Source organism: Brassica napus, unplaced genomic scaffold (genome assembly GCF_020379485.1).
Source record: "Brassica napus cultivar Da-Ae unplaced genomic scaffold, Da-Ae ScsIHWf_9;HRSCAF=16, whole genome shotgun sequence".
Taxonomy (NCBI): domain Eukaryota; kingdom Viridiplantae; phylum Streptophyta; class Magnoliopsida; order Brassicales; family Brassicaceae; genus Brassica; species Brassica napus.
Genome location: NW_026017036.1, coordinates 3,626 through 15,797, shown reverse-complemented (window position 1 = coordinate 15,797; position 12,172 = coordinate 3,626). Strand labels below are relative to the sequence as shown.

The window sequence follows — 12,172 nt, the reverse complement described above, 5'->3', positions numbered from 1 at the left end:
TTTTTTTAATTCATTATTGTAACTCCCCTCTGGACCCCACACCCATTCACTAACCCCACAATTAATTTCTACAACTAGTTAAATAAAGATTTCACATCTTATCTCAACTTAAACTGTGAATTGTTATAAATTAAGCATTGAAATGATCATCCACTTCTTTACCAAACTCAAGCACTATGATCATCCACTCCTTTACCAACTCAAGCACTATGATCATCTACTCATCAAACACTATGATCACCCACTCATTTACCAAATTAAGCACTATCTTTGTTATTTTATGTATTGTTGTTCACTATAAATACCATCACTCATCTCACTCTTTTGTACACCATAAACAAGAACAAGAGTTTATAATCAAAGAACCATTACATCTTCTTCTTCTTCCTTATAATAAACTCTCTCCCTTATACTAGTGTTATTTGCTTCCTACGGGTATTAAATTCTACTCTTATTTAAATTTCTCGATACTATAAATTATAAGTTATTTCATAACACGTTATCAGCACGATCACTCTGCGATTCGGTAAAATTTATTTGTATCATTTATACCCTGTTATAATGGTCGGTATACCGCCTCTACTATTATTTATATCATGTTATAATGGCCGGAATACCGCCTATATTATTTACTAGTAATTTAATTTATTTATTGGTCGGCCGAGCCGCCTTATATCCTGTTTATTATTTATTGGTCGGCCGAGCCGCCTTATATCCTGTTTATTATTTATTGGTCGGCTGAGCCGCCTTATATTCTGTTTATTATTAATTGGTCGGCCGAGCCGCCGTATAATTTATTTATTATTCTGCATTGATCGGCTGAGCCGTCGCATGATTTATTGTCATATAACATAAATATTTCATTGTCATAATTTTTCACTTTTATGAAATTTTATAGATTTGATTGACCGTTTAATACGATATTTTCGGACTAATTTTTGGTGCACTCGATTTAACCCCAACGGTCACAAAGAATTTTTTTCAAAAATTTCCCCTTTCTCCAACGGTCATGAACAGTAATTTTCATCTATAAATACAACTCATTTTCACTTCATTTCATCATCCAAAACATTTCATCTTCTCTCAAAAATTTCAAAATCGCTCTCCTCCGATTTTTCAAGAAAGATGATTCGCGCACTTTTGTTTTTATGTGCCATTTTTATTTGTGTTTCTATTTATGGTTTATTCGATGGAGAATTTACTCCGAGTGAATTTAAGATGATTATCGGTTTAATTTTCTTTACATCGCTTCTCCTTGTAATTGCTTGTATGATTAATGTAAACGGTTTTTAAATTATGAAGTTCATAATAAATGGTTCATTTTAAAATTGCGAAATTCTAATATATATATATATATATATAGTCATTTTAGACGATGATATATATATATATCAACGCTTGTCTATATGTAAGAATAATAGTTATTTGATGAATTAAATTTTGCTTATTATACTTTAATATGCTTCATGGTTTAATGGTATTAAGGAAACATACTTTATGATTCATGGTCTAACATCATAAAAGAAATTATTTGTAATCGGTTAGTTTTGTGGTCGATTAGTCTTTGGTCTAATATCATAAAAGAATTTGGATTATATGTTGATATTTACTAATGTAATGGCCATGTTTATATGAGCAAAATTTAAAGTTTTCAGGATTGTGTATTCTCTCGGAAAGATATGTACAAGTTATCAGCCAATTCAGAAACGTGAACAGCTGAAACTTTCATCGCCGATATACTTCTGTTTATAAGATAAGTATTTTTATGCTTTATATACAAGTTTAACAAACTTGATTAGATAAATCAATTTGCATGAAGTTGGCAGTGATATAAATTTGTTCATTAAATTGATTGATAGGTTAAACTTTGTTAAAAAGCATGAGAGTAATAATATAGTCTATATAATAATTACTATGAAAGTTTTATTTATTTTCTGATATAATAAGACACCTTTGTTAATACATATTTATATATATTTGAAATATTTTGATTTTATTACCATTTATATTGAGGATTTTAAGTTTAAAGCTTGACTCTAAAAGATCCATAAGTTTTGGAAGATAATATATATAAAAAAGGTATTATCACCTGAAGTGATTACCTAAAGCTCATTTTGTATTTTGCATTTAAAGATTACAAGACCTGAAGTCTGTAAATAAAGCCAACTATGTTGGATGTTAAGTTTAAAAGTAAAATTTCTTCAAGAAATTTTTTTATGATGCATATATATTGAAAAATATCTATTGATAAATCACGTCTAGTTGATTATGATTCATTCTCCTGAAGAGAATATGACATTTAAAAAACTCATAAATAGTGGTTTTAGACGTGAGCATAAATGAGGTCAAGGTCCAAAGAGTTTCTTTATAGAACTCATACTCTCACTTAAAGTTGAGAAAATAAACATGGTAATAAAGAAAAGAAATTATGAATTCATCTGAAGATGAAAGAAAATTTATTGTGTGTACAATACAAGGTAGTAAAAACTTATAGAATGCTTAAAAAGAGGATATATATGATGCTCCAGAAGTATACATAGTATTACTGCACATAAAAATTTAATTTAAAGTTCTTAAGAATGCAATTTAAAGTTCTTAAGGTATTGTATTTTTATAAGTATCAAAAGTTAAAAGGATCTACGAAAAATACATAACCCATGTAGGATATGTTGTTGATTAAGAAAATGAGATACATTCGAGATTGATAAACCTGTAGTATTATCATCTCGAGGGGAAGAGTTAAAGAATCTCACTTTTTATGATAAGTCAAACATCCAGAAGATTATGTTTACACTAAAACTAAGATTAATGAATTTTTCTCAAAGTAAATCCGTAAGATTTTGAGACACTTATGTTGAGACAATAAGCAAACGAAATGATATATACATTTCAATCAGAAATAATTCTCAAAGCAGTATAAGTATTTTAGAGAAAATATCTACAGCCTCTTATATATTGTACTACACAAAGATTAGTATAATGAAGATAAATGTATAGTAAACTAGAAGTTTACATTTGGCATGAATCAGTTAGACCATTTTGGTTCATTAATAATGCGAATATATACTTAAAGGTCATATGCATATAAGAACCAGAAGATTCTTCCGAATGATTTGACATATGTTGCTTACCCATAAGATAAAAGGGTAATATGGTTTTCACCAGCCAAAATAAGATATTGGCATAAATAACGAAGATGTTAGTGGACTGATCACCCACTATGCATTTTTATAATATTGGTGAATTCACTTCTTAAAGTCTTTAACGACTATAGCACATTCACTGAGATAAGTGCTAAACATTTTGAGCAACATTGGATCGCATCAAGCCAATAAATATTCACTAGTTCTCCCCATCATTGGTATAGAATCAGAAACCAATCATTTTCATCTAAGAATGTTGGATGTTGCTCCGCCACAGAGCTTCAAATGAAGATGTGTTTTCAAATGAGGTTGGAAATATATGTTGGATATAAATCTCTATTGACACTTAAGAATCCAGAGCCATCCCCGAAAACTATAAGTAAGGCTATACATGAATTCTAAAAGTGAGTTAGTACTTCCAACATAAGGGGGAGAAAATAAACAGCTGGAAAAGAAAATAAGTTGAAATGAATTATCATTGATCCTCGGGCTAAACACAATGTGAAATAGAAGTCCAAAAGATAATTCATTTCAAAACTTACTAAAGCAGTTGCCAGACACGACCCATATAAATATAGTGATCAAGTCACATATACCAGCTGTAAATGCTCCAATAAGAATAAATGTTCTACAAGAACAATATCAAACTGCTAGTCACGCCTGCAGCGTGGTAGACAGATTGGTTCCCAAGATAAATCCTCGTAAATGAAAAGGAGCATATATTGATAATGGTCAAAACGAGGCAATATAGTTTTGTATGATCTCCAGAAGAGAAATTAAACATGACTGACGAAAATTCAGGTACCTGAGACAAATGAAGAGATCTCAATAAGTTATGTCATGTATGAAACAAAATGGAACCGATAAGAAAATTGACGTCGATGATATTATACATGCAAAGTAGCAGTTGATATAATAAATGAGAAAGAGGATCATGAAAGAAAGTCTATTGAAAAGTGTACACAAAGAAATGATTGGCCAAATCAGAAAGATGCAATAGACAAAGATATAAACTTCTTGTGAAATAGAGAAGTATTTGGACCAGTAGTCCATACACTAAAAGGTGTAAAACAAGTGAGATGTAAATGAACCGTTGCACACAAAGAAGGATCAATATGAAATTGATTGTGAAGAGACATAATTTCATGTGGTAGATGCAACTAGTTTCAAGTTCCTTATAGTCTGGTAATAAAGGAAGAACTTGAATAAAACAATCCACTTGAAAAATGTTAATCCCTGAAAGTATAATCCATGAAGGATTGATGATATCAAAATCATGTTCCCGGGAACTCTGCATATTCGATCGAATTGAAACAAACTATTTTATGGGATATATGAAATATTATAAGGTTAACAAATGTATCCATTTGTATTTATCAAGAGATTATAAATCAATAGAATCATGATTTGAATATAATCAAAACTCCTGAAGAGTTATAGAAAAATTATATTTTGGAAGAAAACTCTTGACAATACTATATTGTTTTTATGTATTCTAAACTGGAGATCTAAAACTGAGATGTTATCATAAAGATCCTTAAAGTATTTTATTTAAGACGCTCGTATATGTTTGGTCCTGAAATACCATACGTAAGAGTGTTATTTAAGAAAATTATTAATCTTTTTCATTACTGAAAGATGTAATTTCATATGAAAAGAAAGAAAATCATAATAGTAACTTCTATAGTTACAAATGAATAATTCGTATGTACGAGACGAATTTCTATACGATTATATGTAAGAAATTTGGTTTGAAATCCAAATAGACCAATAAACTATTGTCTAAGTCAAAAGAGAATTATGGACAAGAAGTCTAAAGGCCCTAGATATCATAATAGAAATGAATAGAGTTTATTCTCTTAAGCTTAATTCTCTGAAGAGAGTTGATTGGAATGCATATCCTGAAGATATTGTTTCCAGGGAAAGAAATATGATAGTAAGTGTGGTTGTACTCTTTTTCCTTATCATTTTTTTTTTATCCCATTGGGTTTTTCCATGACAAGGTTTTAACGAGGCAACAAAGAACATACAAAAGATAGACAACCAAAGAGAATGTTACAATTTGAGAGATGAAAATCTATCATTGTTCTAAAGGTTCTATGACTACTCATTCGAGGGGGAGCTTACGTAGTTGTACTCTTTTTACTTTTACTACGGTTTTTCCCATTGGGTTTTCCATGACTAGGTTTTTAACGAGGCACCACGTAATACAAGATGGATGATCAAGGGGGAGTGTTATAAATTAAGCATTGAAATGATCATCCACTTCTTTACCAAACTCAAGCACTATGATCATCCACTCCTTTACCAACTCAAGCACTATGATCATCTACTCATCAAACACTATGATCACCCACTCATTTACCAAATTAAGCACTATCTTTGTTATTTTATGTATTGTTGTTCACTATAAATACCATCACTCATCTCACTCTTTTGTACACCATAAACAAGAACAAGAGTTTATAATCAAAGAACCATTACATCTTCTTCTTCTTCCTTATAATAAACTCTCTCCCTTATACTAGTGTTATTTGCTTCCTACGGGTATTAAATTCTACTCTTATTTAAATTTCTCGATACTATAAATTATAAGTTATTTCATAACATAAATCAATTTGATGCATACATCATTTTATAAAATCTTGCTATATATAGTAATCTCCCGACAATTTAGGAAAAAGTTCCCACCTACACGATCTTTACTATAATATGGTGTAAACCATCCAAAATATGGAAATATGTCTATAACTACACAATGTAAATGATAATACATGCACATATACGAATTAATAATATATAGTGCCAACATCCCAACTGGTTTTAATTGATTTTAATGAAATATTTTGGGTCAATTCCTAATTAAAAAACTTAACTCCAATTTAGTTAATTCGACTCGAGCCAACTCCTTTACCCGACTCGTGTCTTGTTACTTCTCTTGTTTTAATCCCCAATTTCGAAGATTAGGGTTCATATCTGGAAAATAGGATCGATTTCAAACAGAGAGAGAAAGAGAGATGGAATTGGGTGGCGGATTTCAAACGTGCCTGCTCGGGAGAGATTATGATGTTGAACTTATCTCTAAACTCTCCTCTAATCATCGGAGCACTCATTTCAGGTTCCTTCCTGATTTTCTTCAACATAACTTCAGCAATGGTAGGGCTTTTGATGAGTTTACACTTCCCTGTGGGATGGCACGTATGTGTGTTAACATACACTTTCACCATCTATTTTTTGATGGGTCTCTCTACTGAGTAGTATATACGCCACACATCCTTTACCACTGCATTTAGCACAAATCTTTGTCTTCTCCCATCTACTGAAGACTATATTTCTTCTCGTCTTCAGAATATATTTGATCACTTGCTTCTTGAACTCTTCACTAATGTAAAAGGTCTGCCTAAGACTAAAAACGCCATTTAATTCACCCATATTAGCCATCCTCTCAGCTTGTTCCTCTTCATCATCAGATGACTACTCTGTGTCAGGATATACCTCCTCCTCGTCCGGAATCTCATCATCATAGTTCTCGTCCCTAAACATCTCAAGATCCTCTTTAAAATTTCTGTCAATATCCTCTTCTTTATCAGATTCATCACTCGCTTGATACTCATCTTCACTCTCTCTTGTTTCATGATCACCATCAGAATTATCATCTTGTTGCTCAACATCAAACTCGTCACCATCAACAGGTTCTTGCCCAGTCACTGCGTCCACGTGCCCAGTCACTGCGTCCACCACGGCATCATCACCAGTAAGAATATCAGTTTCAGGTTTCTCTATGAAGACATCAAGCTCCTCGTACCAACGACCATTAGAAATCATCTTCCTTTTGGCTTTCTCGTCATTTTCAAGCAATTCCTTCTTCTCTGATATATCCTCAAATGGTAACTTGTACCACATTCTCCCCACTCTAACTATCTTAACAATGATTTTCCGAACTTCTTCATAAGCCGCATCACCATCGACTTCAAACTGATCCAAAGACCATCGACATAATTTAGCTTCCCATCTTCAGTTTCGAACACACCCGAGTGGAAGCAGTTAATCTTCACTGATATTGAATCACTGTTATCAAAAATATGATTAGAACATGGTAAAGACATCGATTGATTCCAATCATCGAAGTAAACAAGCAAGGGGTCACAGGTTCTTACCTCATTGTCGCCATATTTCTTCTTTTAGCTCATTCGGATTCGATTTTACCAAAACTGAATCGATTATACCAAACCCAGTTGCAATTACTCTCTCTGACTCTGAAATCTCTCTCAGTCTCTATTTCCTTCGAAATCTCCAAAAAAATTTGGGTTGGAACCTTAAGAAAATCGATTTGGGGGAAAATGGTTGTGTAGGGCCGGGTTTACGTATTGGGCCGGGTCGGGTTTCGCCTTAATCGGAGTTAAGTTTCTTAATTACGAATAGACCCCAAATGTTTCATTAAAATTAATTAAAACCAATTGAGATGTTGGCGCCATATATTTATTAACTTCGTACATGTGGCATGTATTATCATATACATCGTGTAGTTGTAGACACATTTTCATATTCTGTATGGTTTGCATATAGTAAACATCAGGTAGCTGATAAATCTTTTTCCTTTTTATTTTCCCTTTTTCTAATACTATCTCTTTTTTTTCTCCGTTTCTAGATCTTTATTGAGACATTTACGTACAGAGACACATTATGTCTTTCTCTTACCTTGAGAGACACATTATGTGGTTGGGACACATTGTCCATACAACTGCCTTTTTGTGGACGAATTTACCCCTGTTTTAGGTGAAAAGGGAAGTCTGTTCCTTTTAAAGAAGAAAATACATGGTCAATTGGATTTGGTGACACAGTAAGTGACTAAATGAATGTAACTTAGTTTATGGTTTGACCGATGAGTTGCAATTTTTTGTATTTTTTAATATATTTTTATTATTTTTATAAGTTCACCTCTCGTTCCTTTGTTTGATTATTTTCAAATATTAAAGTATATAAATTAAAAATTTGACATAACAAATTCCAACTTTTTATCTTCTACATTTTAACATCCATTAACATATATTTTAACCATTTGACGTCAGATTTTTTGGATTAAGCATTTGTGGACAAATGAAATATGGACATCTATATTGTGGATAAAAAAAAGTAGATTCATGAGTTGTGAACACGTAAATTACAAATGAGTTGTAGAAACAAAAGTTATGGACAAGCAGACTAAAATCTGTTTAATTATCTTTTTACTTGTTATATGTACATAAATATATTAGAAAAGTTAAGTAAATATGAAAAGTCATCGAGCACAATAAATATAACATTTATGGACAGAAAAAATGTGGACGCAAGAAATGTAGACACTTATCAGATAATTATGGATGAATATGTATGGACGCAATGCTTGTGGTTACGGTGAACAGTTTACAGGGAATAAACTATTCTTCTCCGTTCTCTGCTAATTTTAGAACAAAGAGACAAAAGTTGAGATATATCCTTAGAAACAAAACAAAGCTAAAATGGTTCGATTTTGAAGCAGAAATTGCACCTTGCATATCAAGTGTTTGTGGACACGAAAAGTTGTGGACGAGTTAGATATGAACATACACATTGTGGATGGTAAAATTATGGACACGGGAAAATGTGGACACATGAATCAAGGTTTTGTGGATGAAGATCTTGTGGATGAGGTATTATGTTCAAGGTTTTGTGGATGAAGATTCGACAGCCACCTCCACCAACCACCACCATTGTATCCATACTCAAGTCTTCCACCATCACCTCCACAACCACCACCGCCTCCACTGCGGTATCCACCGCTTCTTCCACCATGCTCTCCACCGCCATCGCCATCATTTCCACGAGACTGAGCCTCGAGAAAGGGGTTCAATTTCTCAAGATGCAAAAGTTAGGGTTTGGACCGAGAAGACAGAGTCATGTAGTTGTTTTAAGAAGCAGGATCTAACCTTCCATTTGGAGTTAATCTGTGAATCACCAGAGGCGGTAAAGAACAGAGTTTCGAGGTCGAGAAACAGAGATCGAGATGTCGATTTCGATTTCGGGGAGAAATTCGGGGAAAAAGAAGACGTCGAGATTCAGGGAGAAAGAAGACCTCTACAGAAGAGAAAGGGGTTCATAGTCCGATCGTGCTCCTCCATAAGACAAACACGTTCACCACGTCTTCAGACATATCTCAAAACGAGTATTGATGAAGGTGAAGATTTAGAAAGATTAGGATGAGCAATTCTAACATTAAGGAAGCTATTGGTGGTGTTGCTGAAGGAATTGAGTTTCTATTCTGAGTTTATTGGGTTTGAATTGAAAGCGAATGCAGAGATTCAATGGAAAAGAGAAAAAGAAAAAATAAATAAATTTTAAGTAAAAAAATAAATTTTTGAAAATCAGAAAGAATAAAAAGATATGTTTAGTCATCATGTACGAAGGATTTGAGAGTTGGCAATTAGAATTTGTAAGAGAAAAAAAAGTTGGTCAGTTCTTGGTTCAAAAGACATTAAAGTCTTTCTCGTATCAAGACCAAAGAATCCTGACACAAAAAATCTACGGAAACGCTGAATATGCTAAGAAACGCCTTAGGAGGTGGAGAAACACCAACTACGATGATGAGTGTTGGAGAAGCAACGGATTTGAACGCATGTACAGTCAAAGAGAGGAAGCACAGGATGATGTCTACGTCAATGGACGTAACGATCAGATGAAAATAGAAATTTTAATGAAAAATCCGATCTGTAAAACTGCTTCTATGATCGTTTAGAATCGTCTTCGATATCTTGTGGACTAATTTGTACGACTATTTAGAAAGAAGGATCTCACATCTTATATATCAACTTAAACTATTAATCAATTCGATGCATGACATCATTTTTATAAAAATCTATCTTGCCATAGACATATACTATGATCGCTTTTTTTTTTCTTTCCCAAATTGAAATTCATTGATACACAAAATATCAATATTCATACAAAAGCTGGCGACCAAACGAAATAGCCCCAGAACCAAGAATCCATAGAAAGCAGCAACTAGAACCCACAATGGGGCGACTCAAACCCACACAGGGGTGACATACGAGAAAACATACTATGATCGCTTTTATCTTCCCTTTTTCTAACATTTTTTTTTCTCCGTTTCTAGATCTTTATTCATGATGACAACCCCTCTGGACCCACACAATTCACAAACCTAGCAATTACTTTGTTGACAATGCGCAACTACAAGTTTTCATTACAAGGTTATAAGAACCGCCTGATATGAATAGAAACCCGAACCGGACAGGTTCAACCGGTTGGTCTGGTCCAATTAATACATCTGCTGCACGAGTGGAAAATCTTGGTCTAAATCTATTTACAAAAAAAAAGTTTTTGATTCAATACAAATGAACCAGAGTCGAACGGTTTTGGTTGGACTATATAACGATTTCGTAAATAGAGAAACTAGAACTGTTTATTATTGTTACAAGGTTATAAGAAGCGTCGAACCGGACAGGTTCAACCGGTGGATTTAGGACATGATGCTGAAGGATTTAAAACAGTGGTCAGAGAGCTAGCTAGGGTTCTTCACTCTTTGGTCGTCGTCTGAGGAGATAGGGAGGGAGACACTGAAGCTTGTGAAGCATGTCTAGGTTTCTTAACAACGGACTCTCCTTCTTGGTAAGAGCTTGGCTTACTTTAGTCTCTTGAATCGAAATTGAAATTGAAATTGAAATTGAATCAATCATATGTATGTATGTAAGTATGTTGTTGGTGGTGGTGGTGCAGATGCACAAGAGGGGATCTCGTATGTTATCATCATCATCATCGTCTTCAGGTCCCTTTCTGAGGCTTGGCAGTATGGTCAAGGAAGAAGAAGAAGAAGATGTACTTGATGACGTTCTCTTGTTCGATGCTGCCAAGGAAGAGTTACTCACTGTCCCTGACAAACCACATCCCCATGAGCTCGCTGACACGACTGTCGTTGCATCTTCTCTTGGATGGGGGTTCTTCTCTGGCTTTTCCGACCGTTCCTTGTACATCTCGGACCACTTGAACCCACTGTCTTCTTCTTCCAAGGTCATTCCTCTGCCTCCGCTCACTGCTCTCTCCTCTTGCCAAACCGACGTCTTCTGCAATGTCGCCATGTCCTCATCCTCTCCTAGTGATGATGACCCGGACTTGGTCGTTGCTGTCAAGTTCTTGGGCAGACAGCTCAGTCTCTGCCGACCAAACCGTGACTTGCGATGGACTAACATCGCTACTCCTTTCCCCTTCTTGGAAAGATCCAACCTCATGTACTCCAACAGAGACCGCAAGTTCTACTTGCCTCTTCCTGGCAGCACCTACCTATGCTCCTGGGATCTCCACTTCACCCCGAGCTTCCGTAAGTTATGTATACCAACCGTCCCAAGCTCTCACAGTCCGAGCACCAGCTTCTGGATTCTTGTTCCAGGGCTGATTACTGGGTCGAGTCTCCCTCTGGAGAGCGTTTCCTGGTCAAATGCTACACTAACGACACTCTGGAGAGAGACCCTGTGTTCATGGTGTTTAGAGAGGAAGGCATGACCGACATGTGTTACACTGAGGACATTGGAGATTTGTGCATCTTCATTTCTGAGTCTGACCCTTTCTGCGTCCTGGCTGGCTCGTGCCCTGGTCTTGTCCCCAACTCCATCTATCTTACTGAATCTGTCTTTGGTGTCTACCATCTCCCCACCAAAAGCCTTCGTCATTTTGAAGAGAAACCATTTCTAGGAAAGGCCGAGGTTCAACCATCTCTAGGAAAGGCCGAGGTTCAACCCATCCTTCCTCACTGGCTTCCTCCATCATGCTCTCATCTTCTTTGAGGAAGATGGCTAAGCTATATAACTACTGTTATATCTCATGATGATGTTGTTGTTGGACGTTGCTTACTGTGAGAGCCTTCCAACTAAGCACGAGATGATGTTGTTGTTGTTAGTTTTTTTACTATTTTGTATTCACTAGATGTGTTACTCATGCTTGGAGATGCTATCGTTTGTTGTATCATTATATAAAAGCTCCTTGTGAGCTCTCTTTTTTTA

General features: G+C 34.7%; 1 pseudogene; it reads left to right on the top strand.

Moving 5' to 3' along the window:
• Nucleotides 1-10,538: 10,538 nt before the first annotated feature.
• On the top strand, nucleotides 10,539-12,172 carry LOC125606827 (annotated as a pseudogene).